Source organism: Canis aureus, chromosome 8, assembly GCF_053574225.1.
Source record: "Canis aureus isolate CA01 chromosome 8, VMU_Caureus_v.1.0, whole genome shotgun sequence".
NCBI lineage: Eukaryota > Metazoa > Chordata > Mammalia > Carnivora > Canidae > Canis > Canis aureus.
Genome location: NC_135618.1, coordinates 53,153,795 through 53,168,180, shown reverse-complemented (window position 1 = coordinate 53,168,180; position 14,386 = coordinate 53,153,795). Strand labels below are relative to the sequence as shown.

At 40.1% G+C, this 14,386-nt stretch overlaps 1 protein-coding gene across 4 annotated transcripts in view; it reads right to left on the bottom strand.

The window, feature by feature from the left end:
* Positions 1–14,386, bottom strand: part of LOC144319103 (acyl-coenzyme A synthetase ACSM4, mitochondrial) — a 54,270-nt gene that overhangs the window by 26,468 nt on the left and 13,416 nt on the right. The window contains exons 2-3 of one of the 4 annotated variants that reach the window (XM_077906884.1): positions 4,063–4,186; positions 759–978 (exon numbers count right to left, since the gene is read on the bottom strand). The gene's annotated coding sequence lies outside the window, so the exon portion shown is untranslated. The remainder of the gene's footprint in view (positions 1–758; positions 979–4,062; positions 4,187–14,386) is intronic. The other 3 variants (XM_077906883.1, XM_077906885.1, XM_077906886.1) reach the window with 3 other exon arrangements.

Genomic DNA, 14,386 nt, shown 5'->3' with positions numbered 1-14,386 from the left:
CTATAAAAGTAAGAGAATTTAAGTAGGTGATTTCTAAAGTCTTAGTGATTTCCAGTGTGTTGAGGGAAACTTTGCCAGTGGAAAGATGTTTGAGCAATTGGTGTGTACTCAGCACTGTTTGTTTGTTTTTTTTATCTAATATCTTGCTTAATTCTCTCAACACCCTTCAGAGAAGGACTTTTGTCTAATTTTTATTTTTTAATTTTTTTTAGAGAAAGAGTGCGTGCTCACTTCGGCAGCACATATACTAAAATAGAGAAAGAGTGCAAGTGGACTCGAGTGGGGAGCAGAAGGAATAGAGAATTCTAAGCAGGCTCCAGACTAGGCACGGACATTGATCTCCTGATCCTGAGATCTTAACCCTGCAATCATGGCCTGAGTGGAAATCAAAAGTCCAGACGCTTAACAGACTGAGCCACCAAAGTTCCCTAAGCATTTTGTTTTACATATGAAGTGACTGAGGCCCTGAATTGTGAGTAATTAACAAAAGCCATTCATGGAGCAAGCAGCACAAATTCCAAAGCCAATGCAAGAAAATGCTATCACAGATTTCTGCTATATTTCTAACAACTTTCATAAAGTAGAACAGTCCATTTTCCTGTCAAAGGGACATTTATCTAGAGTTGGATCAGCAGTTACCCAATTATGGCAAGGTGACATGACTCTTACTGCTGTTCTCTACATTTAAATAATACACTTTCAGAATTTCTCAATTACTGGAGTCACTACCATGTTACTGCATGCATTTTTTTCCTTACCAGAAAATGGTATTAATCCAGAAAGTCCTTCCACTCCTTCACAAGATTCAGCTCCGTATCTGCCAAAAAATTGGTTCCTTCCTTCTTTTCTTGTGGTGGGATCTATGCTATTATAGTCCCAAGTCTCTGGTGCACAGTTGGAAGGATCATAGTCCCTTGGGAGGAGAGTCGTTTCTCTGGACACCCTGTGGTTAAAGCGACAGCAACCTATAAGACAAAGCTGGGAGGGGAAAGAAGAAATGCAGGAGCAACTTCCTCTTACGGTTCAGTGCTAAGCCCCAGCACATTAGTGGACTATTCTTGTCCATGGAGCTGATGATATCAAGATCCATACTGCTCCATAGCCCATTATCAGACCTCTCATGACTTTCAAGGAGCCTGGGATATTGGCATGCTTGACTCTTATGGCATAGCTGGACTCTTATGGCATCATAGCTGGATATAGCTTGGCATCCTAGCAAGGACAGCTAAGGGAATCGTATCTGAAGTTTCAACTCATTGATTAAATTATGAGAAATCCTTCAAACTCATGGCTTTTACTGAGCATTGACTATGTGCTAGTCACTACAAGGTGTCTGTCTTGACATGAACTCATTTGGAAATAATTTTGAGATGATGTTGCTGACTGGTTTGAACACAAACTTTGCCAGTTTGTGTCTTTGTGAATGGCAGTTGCTGGCAACAGGAATTGGGTTTAGTGAAGTCTGTGCTTACATGTTGCTTGCTGCTTATTGATGACAGAGATCAGACCAGTGACATTTTTCACCTTCAGAGTTCATTGGTACCCCACGTGAGATGCAGAAGAGAGTATCTCTCATGGGCTCAGACCCATGGGCTCAATAGGTCTCCTTGGTCCTCTAATGAATGAAGTTCCAAGGCTAAGCCCAGTGTGGTTGACTGAAAAAAGGCTCTCCAAAAATATCCATGTCCTAACCTCCAGAAACTGTGAATGTTACCTTATACAGCAAAAAAGGACTTTGCATACATGATTAAGTTAAGGACCTTGAGATTATCTGGGTGGGTCTGATGTAATCATAAGAGGAAGATAGCACCTGGCCAATAGCACAGGCTCAACTAATAATAGTGTTCATTAGAAGGTGGCATCCTGCTCCCTTGTGCATTCCATTCCCCTATTTCTTTAGGAAACCATAGAACTTAACACAGGCTTAGCTGGTGTGTGTGTGGGGTGGGGGGGATTGGGTGCAGAGAGGTTCCTGGAGGAGATGCAATTTGAATTGGGCTTTAGAAGATGGCAAGACTATGAGTAGTTGGAAAGGAGAGCTAATAGGCATCTCAGATAGGGACCACAACATGGAGAAGGCACAGCTACATATGAATCTTCCTATGATTTGGCTGATCAATATATTCTTTTTTTCCCTCTTTTTTTAAATTTAAATTTTAGTTAATATAGAGTGCAATATTGGTTTCTGGAGCAGAATTCCGTATTTCATCCCTTACTTACAACACCCAGTGCTCATCACAAGTGCCGTCTCTAATACCCATCATTCATCTAGCCCACCTACCCCCCCAACTCCCTCCATCAACCCTCAGTTTATTCTTATTGTTTAGAGTCTTTTTTTTTAAAGATTCCATTTATTTATTCATCACACACACACAGAGAGAGAGAGAGAGAGAGAGAGAGAGAGGCAGTGATATAAGCAGAGAGAAAAGCAGGCTCCATGCAGGGAGCCTGATGTGGGACTTGATCCCAGGACTCCAGGATCATGCCCTGAGCTGAAGGCAGATGCTCAACCGCTGAGCCACCCAGGCATTCCTGTTTACAGTCTTTTATGGCTTGTTTCTTCTCTCCTTCTTTTCTTTTCCCCTCTTCCTATAGTTCATCTGTTTTCTTTCTTAGATTCCACGTATGAATGAGATCTATTGTATTTATCTTTTTCTGACTGACTTATTTCACCTAGCATAATACACTCTAGCTTCATCCATGTCTTTGCAAATGGCAAGGTTTCATTTTTTCATGGCTGAGTAGTATTTCATCTTCTTTATCTGCATTTTCTTTATTCATTCATCAGTTGGTGAACAGTTAGGCTCTCTCCATAGTTTGGCTATTGTGGATAATGCTGCTCTAAGCATCTAAGTAAGTGCATGTACCCCTTCAATTGCATGTACCCCTTCAATTCTGTATCTTTATATCCTTTGGGTAAATACCTAGTAGTGCAACTGCTGGATCGTAAGGTTCTTCTATTTTTAACTTCTTGAGGAAGCTCCAAAATGTTCTCTGGAGTGGCCACACTGGAGTTTGCATTCCCACCAAGAGTGCAAGAGGGTTCCCCTTTCTCCAAATCCTTGCTAACACCTGTTGTTCCATGTGTTGTTAATTTTACCCATTCTGACAGGTATGAGGTGGTATCTCATCCTGGTTTTGATTTGTATTTTCCTGATGATGAGTGATGTTGCACATCTTTTCATGTGTCTGTCAGCCATCTGGATGTCTTCCTTGGAAAATTATCCATGTTTTCTGCTCATTTTTAAACTGGATTGTGTTTTGGGTGTTGAGTTTGGTAAGTTCTTTACAAATTTTCAATACTAATCCTTTATCGGATATGTCATTTACAAATATCTTCTCCCATTCCATAGGTTGCCTTTTAGTTCTGTTGACTCTTTCCTTCACTGTGCAGAAGATTTTTCTCTTGATGAAGTCTCAATAGTTCTTTTTTGCTTTTGTTTCCCTTGCTTCCGGCAATGTGTCTAATTAGAAGTTGCTGCTGCCAAGGTAAATGATTTTTCCACCTGTTTTCCTCTAGGATTTTGATGGTTTCCTGTCTCACATTGAGGTCGTTCATCCATTTTTATTTTTTTATTTTTAAGATTTTATATATTTATTCATGAGACACACACACACATACAGAGAGAGAGTGAGAGAGAGAGAGAGAGAGAGAGAGGTAGAGACACAGGCAGAGGGAGAAGCAGGCTCCATGCAGGGAGCCCGATGTGGGACTCGATCCCGGGTCTCCAGGATCACACCCTGGGCTGAAGACAGCGCTAAACCGCTAAGCCACCGGGGCTGCCTCATCCATTTTTAATTTATTTTTGTGTATGGTGTAAGAAAGTAGTCCAGTTTCATTTCCTATATGATGTTGTCTAGTTTTCCCAACACCATTTGTTGAAGAGACTGTTTTTTTTTCTATTGGATATTCTTTCCTGCTTTGCTGAAGATTAATTGACCATAATAGACCCCCATTAATTATGGACCCATTTTTGGGTTCTCTACTATGTTCTCTTGATCTATGTGTCTGTTTTTATACCAGTGCCATACTGTCTTAATGATTATAGTTTTGTAACATACCTTGAAATCTGGAATTGTGATGCCTCCAGTTTTGTTTTTCTTTTTCAGGATTGCTTTGGCTATTTGGGGTCTCTGGTGGTTACATACAAATTTTAGGATCATTTGTTCCAGCCCTGTGAAAATACTGGAATAACATTAAATGTGTAGATTGCTTTGGGTAGTATAGACATTTTAACAATTTTTGTTCTTCCAACCCATGAGCATAGAATGCTTTTCCATTTCTTTGTGTCCTCTTCAATTTATTTCATAAGTGTTCCATAGTTCTCAGAGTACAGATCTTTTACCTCTTTAGTTAGGTTTATTCCTAGGTATCTTATTGTTTTTGGTGCAATTGCAAATGGGATAAATTCCTTGATTTCTTTTTCTGCTGCTTCATTATTGGTATATGGAAATGCAAAAGATTTCTCCACATTGATTTTATATCCTGTGACTTTGCTGAATTCATGTATGAGTTATAACAATATATTCTTTTTTAAAAAAGATTTATTTATTGAGAGAGAGAGAGCACAAGGGGGGAGGGCAAAGGGAGAGGGAGAGAGAAGCTCAAGTAGACTTCGTGCTGAATGTGAGCCGGATGAGGGGCTCAATTCCATGACTCTGAGATCAAGACCGGAGCCAAAACTAAGAGTTAGATGTTAACTGACTATGCCACCCAGGTACTCCTCTAGCAATACATTCTTGATTCACCAAGCCAGTAAATCCTTTTCTCCCCTCAAGCTGTATAGATTGGGATTTTGCTACTTGGAACCAAAAAGTAATTGACCAGTAAAATATAGATTCCTTTCAGTTTCATGTGGGCTAGAAATAGAAGCCAACCAATCTTTTTATTTCACCTCTGGAACACCTCCCAACTTCTGTGTGTCCTGGAATCTTCACTTCCTATGTATCTACTACATTATAAGAGTAACCATCCTAAATACTTCTTCTTTGAAAAAACATTTCCTGGTTCACACATTGCCTTCCTTACCACCGCCAGGCTATAATCAACTACTCCCTCTTTATGCCCATTCACATGCCACATGCAAAACTTTGGAGACTAACTTTTTTACCTATCTCTTCCTTAGACTGTAATGCCCTCCAGGACAGACACCATGTCTTATTCATCTGTGACACTTCTGTTCCTAGTGCATAGCCTGAAATATTGTAGTGTCCAGTGATTATTTGTGCCCCTTAGCCTGTCTCTGTGTAGAGTTGATATGGTCCTTATCAGTCTCCTTGACTTTCTGAAGAGGATGTCAATCCAACTTCCACCTCAGCAGACTATCTGGACTTCATGGTTATGGTCCAATTATATCTCTGCTCCTAAACCTTCATAGAATTTTCTTTTTTTTTAAATTCTATATTGCTGAAATGCTGAATTGCCTTGAGTATAGAAATGAACCAAAGATAAATTCATTGCTGAATTTAGCGTGGGAATGACATTGAAGATGATATTCACAGTAAGATAGAGGAGAAAACTTTCTCTTTAGCCTAAATATCTAGACAACTGGTATGTATTTTTTTAATAATAAATGTATTTTTTATTGGTGTTCAATTTGCCAACATACAGAATAACACCCAGTGTTCATCCCGTCAAGTGCCCCCCTCAGTGCCCGTCACCCAGTCACCCCCACCCCCTGCCCTCTTCCCCTTCCACCACCCCTAGTTCGTTTCCCAGAGTTAGGAGTCTTCATGTTCTGTCTCCCTTTCTGATATTTCCTACCCATTTCTTCTCCCTTCCCTTCTATTCCCTTTCACTATTATTTATATTCCCCAAATGAATGAGACCATATAATGTTTGTCCTTCTCCGATTGACTTATTTCACTCAGCATAATACCCTCCAGTTCCATCCACGTTGAAGCAAATGGTGGGTATTTGTCATTTCTAATGGCTGAATAATATTCCATTGTATACATAAACCACATCTTCTTTATCCATTCATCTTTCTATGGAAACCGAGGCTCCTTCCACAGTACTGGTATGTATTTGTTTTGTGGACACTACATGTTATCAATCATGCTTCCTTCTTTTAGCCAAATGGAGGAAAGCTCTACCAAATTTCTGGCACACTTCTAGCAAATGGAAAGGTCTTTGTGGCATGTGTTTTATGTCCTCATCTTACTCTAGTTTTGATCATGCTTTTCTACCCTAACTTTGTATTTATCTTCATTTCCTCAGCTTCTTTTTTAAAGAAAATATTTTATTCCATATTTCAATAACCACAATTATTTCCTGATGGGAGTATCTACCTTTTAGGCAATGCACAACTTCCTCAAATCTTGGCATCAATCATTTTGTCAATAGCCACCATCATTTCCCTTTCCACAATGATTTTAATACAATTTAAAAAAATATTTTATTTATTTATTCATGAGAGACACAGAGAGAGAGTGAGGCAGAGACACAGGCAGAGGGAGAAGCAGGGTCCATGCAGGGAGCCTGATGTGGGACTCGATCCCAGGTTTCCAGGATCACGCCCTGGGCTGAAGGCGGAGCTAAACCGCTGAACCACCCAGACTGCCCTTCATACAGTTTTTTAAAAAAGAGATTGAGGGCAGCCTGGGTGGCTCAGCGGTTTAGCGCTGTCTTTGGCCCAGGACATGATCCTGGAGACCTGGGGTCGAGTCCCACATCAGGCTCCCTGCATGCTTCTCCCTCTGTCTCTCCGTTTCTCATGAATAAATAAATAAAATCTATTAAAAAAAAAAAGAGATTGAATCCACTCTTTATTCCCCTGAGTAAAATTTTAATAATAATTTTTACTTTAAAATAGTTTTAATTTACAGAAAATTTGCAAATGCAAGGCAGTACAGAGAGTTCCAGGGGGAATATTTTTTCCCATGGTTAGATTGGGGTCACTGGTGTTGTGGAAGAAGGTCACAACAGTGAAGTGTCATTCTCATTGCACCTTATCAAGGGTGCATGCTATTTTTCTTTTTAAGATTTTATTTATTTACTCATGAGAGACACAGAAAGAGAGGCAGAAACATAGGCAGAAGGAGAAGCAGGCTCCATGCAGGGAGCCTGACGCAGGACTCGATCCCGGGACTCAGGACCATGCCCTGGGCCAAAGGCAAGTGCTAAACCACTGAGCCACCCAGGGATCCCCAAGGGTGCATGCTATTAACTTCACTTACCACTGATAATGTTAACCTTGATCACCTGGCTGAGGTAGTGTTTTCCAGGTTTCTACATATGAGCACTGTCATGATAGTCTTATAGTTGAGGAGATAGGCTATTCCCAGAAATTGGTTGCTATACAACCAATTGTTATACAAGCAGGATCTGGGGATGTGAGACAGTACTCAATATTCTCTCCCAAGGATGTCATGAAAAACACAGGGAAATACAAATCAAAACCACCTCACACCAGTGAGAATGGGGAAAATTAACAAGGCAGGAAACCACAAATGTTGGAGAAGATGTGGAAAAAGGCTAACACTCCTGCACTGTTGGTGGGAATGTGAACTGGTACAGCCACTCTGGAAAACTGTGTGGAGGTTCCTCAAAGAGTTAAAAATAGATCTGCCCTACGACCCAACAATTGCACTGCTGGGGATTTACCCCAAAGATACAGATGCAATGAAATGCCGGGATACCTGCACCCCGATGTTTCTAGCAGCAATGTCCACTATAGCCAAACTGTGGAAGGAGCCTCGGTGTCCATCGAAAGATGAATGGATAAAGAAGATGTGGTTTATGTATACAATGGAATATTACTCAGCCATTAGAAATGACAAATACCCACCATTTGCTTCAACGTGGATGGAACTGGAGGGTATTATGCTGAGTGAAATAAGTCAATCGGAGAAGGACAAACATTATATGGTCTCATTCATTTGGGGAATATAAATAATAGTGAAAGGGAATAGAAGGGAAGGGAGAAGAAATGGGTAGGAAATATCAGAAAGGGAGACAGAACATGAAGACTCCTAACTCTGGGAAACGAACTAGGGGTGGTGGAAGGGGAAGAGGGCAGGGGGTGGGGGTGACTGGGTGACGGGCACTGAGGGGGGCACTTGACAGGATGAGCACTGGGTGTTATTCTGTATGTTGGCAAATTGAACACCAATAAAAAATACATTTATTATTAAAAAAACATTATGAACAACAACAACAAAAAGATGTGGTCTATGTATACAATGGAATATTACTCAGCCATTAGAAACGACAAATACCCACCATTTGCTTCGACATGGATGGAACTGGAGGGTATTATGCTGAGTGAAATGCGGGGGGGTGGGGGTGACTGGGTGACGGGCACTGAGGGGGGCACTTGACGGGATGAGCACTGGGTGTTATGTCATATGTTGGCAAATTGAACACCAATAAAAAATAAATTTATATAAAAAAAGAAAAACAACCACTAATTCTTGGACAATAAACTCCTGAATTCCACTTTGCAGATATTTTCTCTCTCCTTAGTGCTTTCATCCAAAATTTGAGGCACAGTCATCCAGCCATAGTACTTGGGATTCTCCCCTCCACAAGGGGGTATTTTATGCTTTCTTACTTGGTTACACAAGTGTCCTACCAGGGCCTTTAACTTAAGCTAGGAAGGCAAGATAACAACCCACCACAGTTAAATTGCCACTAGCTGTCTAATGGTTCCTTTAGAAAGGCTAAAATTTCTTCCAGTGATGACAATCGCCAGGGACCTTGTTATGCAAAAGACCTCAGGGACTCTATGGACACGCAGTTTGGACCATTAGCTGTGCCTTTAGGGAGCGTACTTCATCCAGGGCAAGTGAGATGGTAATTATAATCCAGCATAGGTTTTAAGGGGGAAATTGCAAATTATATCAGAATAGATAATCTACACTTAACCCTTTTGGTAAGCTGCTTGGAACAGAGGCTGGGAATGTTGAATCACTCCTTATGGTTGTAGAAGCACAACAATCCACACGTTAGGGTCTAAAAATCCTCAGAGATCTGTTTTGCATGGAAACTGTTCACATGGTAATAACAGCTATCCTTTATATGTTTACAGCACTTTATAATTTTCCTGGGATCTCATATGCTATTATTTCAGGTAATCCTCACAAAAATCCCATGAAGTAGGCTCTACTAGTACTACTTTATAAATGAGGAAACCAAAACTCTGAGTTACCTCAGGCCATGTATTTTAATGCTTGATTCTTTTTCTTTGTTATTGTCATCAATTGTCAGCACAATGAGTTGGTGCTCTTATAACCTGTAATGATGACTAATGAATTTTTTGACTAATAAATTTTTAACGTAAGATTATAAACTGAAATATATAATTATATATATTTATACACACACACACATACACACCCTTATGATTATTTAGGACACATTTATTCCTCAAATATTTACTCATTAATATATTTTGTACCAGACTCTGTGCAGGGTCTTGGGCATACACAACTTACAGATTCACACAGCTCCTAATTATTAGAATAAAAGAAATGAATTGGGATTTTTATTGCCTTTGTCACCCTTGGATGAGATGGCACATACATTAAACCATAGCTGATCTTGAGCTGCAGTATTTTCTATGCAAAGATACCAGTTAAAGTAAAAAATGGTGTTACCATTTACTTTAAACTCTGGAGCCTTCTGGCCTGAGTGGATAATTGCCCTAGGGAGAGTAATTTCTTCAGGGGTTCCTAAGGGGATGAAAGGAACCTTAGATGCCAGATGTAATGATCAAAATATTGACTCCGTTTCTTTCTCCTTTTTTTTTTTTTTTTTTTCGTTTCTTTCTCTAGTCCAGAGGGCTGGGTACCAGGTGCAGCCAGAAGAAGAAAGAGCTATTGTTTCCTATGAAGGGAAATGAAAACCAGTATTTAAGAGTTAAGCCAAATTAATGACCTGCATTTCAGGGCCTCAGACAGTGTAGGTTACATTATTACACATATTGCTTCACACTTTACCCTAAATGTTGAAGCAATAGGGAGATTTTTGGCTTGCTGTTTTTCCCCTTTATTCAGATGGATGCTCAGATCATGAGAAATAAGAAGAGAATACCAGCACAATTAAGTAAGTGCCTTTGGAGCCATGCCATTATTCCCCCTTACCCCATTGGAATATAAGCTTCATGAAAGAAGGGATTTGGGGCTGTTCTGTTCACTATTTTATCTCTAGCACTTGTATAATGCTTGGCACACAGTAGCTTTCCCAGTATTTGTTGACTGAATTCATATATTTCTACCACAGAAACATTAATGTGGGTAGGCTCTTTTTCGGGAGACTTTTTTTTTGGGGGGGGGGAGACTTTCTTTTTGTCCTTGCTTGGCTCACATACACATTTTCCTTCCAAGAGAGTGTTTGTGGTCTGAATGTGGCTGTTTTTTGATCTTCCATTTACCAACTGCTTTGTCAGTTTGAATAACTGATTATACTGAAAAAATATTTGAAGAATGTTTTCCACTAATGGACTTGGAGTTTTTAATTTTCTTTTTTTTAAATAATTTTATTTATTTATTTATGATAGTCACACACACACACACACAGAGAGAGAGAGAGAGAGAGAGAGGCAGAGACATAGGCAGAGGGAGAAGCAGGCTCCATGCACCGGGAACCCGATGTGGGCCCGGGTCTCCAGGATCACGCCCTGGGCCAAAGGCAAGCGCTAAACCGCTGCGCCACCCAGGGATCCTGAGTTTTTAATTTTCAATATACTTATTAGCAACATGCACATACATACACATATACACACATGTATACACACATACATATGCTCTTTGTAGGCATGTATCTTACATAAGAAGAACAAATGAATTGTCCTCCCTAGTAAAACTAGTAATTTATCCTCTCTAGTAAAACTCAGAGAGGATCGAGTTGAGACCAAAACTATGCTATGCTGTATATCAAATAATCACCCAGATCTCAGTGGTGTATAGAACAAAGGTTTGCTAATTTTTTGCTCTTGCTACTTGCCTATCATGGGTCTTTTGTGACCTGGCTGATGGAACAACCATTATTTGAAGGGTTGCCAGTAGGTGTGGAAAACGAGCAATTATTTGTTCTAGTTAAGAAATGATAGACATCATTCCCATTCATTGGCCAGAACTTGTCACTTGGCCAGAGTGCATATTCTCTCATTACTTGGGGGGTGGGTAGCTGGATAATGACTAACATAGTTGTCCTTTTACCAGAATATGTTAGATTCATTCTATTTCTGGAAGTCTTTCATAATATAATTCAAGAGAACTTTCCTAGAGGAGCAGTACTCTAATTAAAAAAAGAAGACTGATCATTTTGTAACCTTAGCAAACTGGAATTCACATACAGAAGAGTGGTAACAATCATAGACTTTTTGGAATCAGAGAGAACTGAGTTCAGATTTCAGCTCTGCCACTTAGTGGCTGTGTGGTGTTATGTAAAACACTTAATCTCTCCAAATTAGTATTATCATCTCAAAAATACTTAATAGATATGATGAAATTATTCTGAAGATAAAATGAAATTCTGTACAGAAGTGCTGAGCACACAATGTCTGACACATCTTCAGATTCAGTACATGTTAGCTAGCTTGAAAGATGGAATGTCTTGATACTTTTTATTAAAGATTTTATTTATTTATCTATTTGAAATAGAGAGTGAGAGGGAGCATGAGCAGGGGAGGGATGGCAGAGAGAGAGGGAGAGGCAAGCTCCCCACTGAGCAGGGAGTCCAATGAGGGGCTCAATCCCAGGACCCTGGAGCATGACCTGAGTCCAAGGCAGATGCTTAACCATCTGAACCAGCCAGGGGCACCCCTGGAATGTCTTGATATTTTATGACTTGGTGCCTCTTGGGCTAAGTTTTCTTGGCAGACAATGCTTTTATGTTCTCAAGAGGTCAGGCAATTAAGATTGCTCACATTTCTCTGTGGAGAATGTTCTTTGAAATGATTCTCCAGCTTTCTGTTTAAATATCACTAATTTTCTTTGTTCACCCACACTGTTTGACACATATTATCCTTATTTCAGACTCTCTGAAAGTCTTAATATTTTAAAGTCTGAACTTTGGATATCTATCAGAATCTCCAGGGTGTTTTTTTCAAAGCACCTATGTCTGAGTTCCACCTCAGACCAATTAAATCGGTTTCTTTGAGAGAGTGGACCCAGTCATTTATGTTTTTAGAAAGGATCTCTAGTGAGTCTAATGAGCAGAGAGGATTGAGAACCACTGCTCCTCATATCCTTGCTCTTGCCCACCTCTCCAGCCTCACCTACTACCACTTTTCTCTCCCTTGCCCACCATGCTCCAGCCGTCCTTTTTGTTCACTGAACGTATAAAGTTGTTCTACTCAGGGCCTTTGCATTCACTGTTCCCTTAACTTGGAATGCAGCAACTCAAATTTTCATATAACCAATTCTTTTTCATCAGGGATCAACTCACATGTCACATTTTCAGAGTGTCACATGCCTTTATTTTCCTTCCTGGAATTTGAGCTTTTGCTAATTTTTTAAAAAGATTTTATTTATTAATTCATGAAAGACACAGAGAAAGAGGCATAGGGAGAAGCAGACTCCATGCTTCTCCCTATGCCTGACATGGGACTTGATCCCGGGTCACCAGGGTCACACCCTGGGCCAAAGGCGGCTCTAAACTGCTGAGCCACCCAGGCTGCCTGAGCTATTGCTAATTTATTTGCTTGTTCAATGCCTATTTCCTCACTATTATATGAGATCTACAAAGGTAGAGCCTTTATCTAATTTATTCACTATTATATACTCAGGGCTTAGAACAGTATTTGTTCTACGGTACTTACCTAAAGATTTGTTGAATAAATTATTATTGTCTGCCATTCACTGACATCATTGTATGACATCATTTTAACAATCATTTCTTATGATATATTCACAAAAACAGTCATTTCCTTATAAGCAAGACTTGCAGCTTCTATATGTCTCATGTCTCTTTACACAATTCATATTGTTTAACAATTTGTTATAGGGAGAAAGGAGAAGAAACACTGGATAAATAACCATTGTTACTGTGATCATCATATACTATGGCCTTTGCCCTATCTAGTTTCCCTTTGCCTCTACTTCTTTTCTCTTATGGATTACCATTATTCTGAAGGTTTCTTGGGCTGGAAAGCATTGAGGTTTCTTCTCCTTAAACTCCTCTCTCTGGTGATAATTAAGAAGAAGAAAATGTATGGGATTTGAAGTCGGAGATTTGAGTTTGAATTCTGTCTCAGCAGCTCATCAGGGAAAACCACTTAACCTCCTTGAGCCTATTAATGAAGTCAGGACACTAATAGCTCATATCTTAAAAAAAAAAAAAAACCTGTAAAAATAAATTGAGAGGGGTGCCTGGTTGGCTCAGCGGGTTAAGTGTCTTTTTTTGGCTCATGATCTCAGGGTTCTGGGATTGAGCCCAGTGTTGGGCTCCCTGCTTAGCAGGGAATCTGCTTCTCCCTTTTCCTCTGCCCCTCCCCCTGCTCCTGCTCTCTCTCTCTCTCAAATAAATAGATAAGATCTAGGGGCGCCTGGGTGGTTCAGATGGTTAAGCATCTGCCTTTGGCTCAGGTCATGATCTCCGAGTCCTGGGATGGAGCCCCATGTCAGGCTTCCTGCTGAGTGTGGGAAGTCTACTTCTCCCTCTCCCTCTGCTTCTCCTCCCTGCTTATGCGTGTGTTCTCTTTCTCTCTCAAATGAATAAATAAAATCTTAAAAAAATAGGTAAAATCTTTTTAAAAATGAGAAGCTGTAGGTAAAATTACCTTGTATTTTGTGGCAATTGAGCAAATACATTTAAAAAGTATTTACCACTCAAATGCCACTTAGATTTGCCATTTTCTTTCTGTTCCTCTTGCTATTGTATAAGAATGGGAGAAGGGACCTCCTTCTCAGTCTCCCTACGTCCATCCTTCCCTCCTCTGGGCCATAAACATACTCTAGCCAAGCCTCTTACTGGGGCAACCATGTTCATTGTATTTCTGCCCTTCTTGGGAACCTGGTAGCTCCTTTGCCTGCCATTACCAGACTCCTCTGTTTCTCAATTCCCTTAAAGTGTCATTCTTGCTTCCTCATGGTTCCCAGTATATGATCACTGCACTGACTTAGAAATGACTGAGGCTTTTTGAGACAAATCACCTGAATAAATGAATGGTTGGGATTCTGATGAAATAATGAAATAATGTCACTGCTTTTATACAGGTAGTTCTGTAAGAATCTCCCCCTTAGTCAAGCAAGTGCAGATACTCTTTGCCTTCTACTTCATCTCACTCAGGCTCAACTTTCTTATCTCTAAAATGAGGCTAATCACAATGCACATAGGAGTTGTGCAGAGTGAGTAACAAAATATACCTGAAACCTTTGTGAAAACATCCTTACAGTTTCAGAGCCTGGTAGTCACCTCCTTCTTTCCCTTTGTACCTGC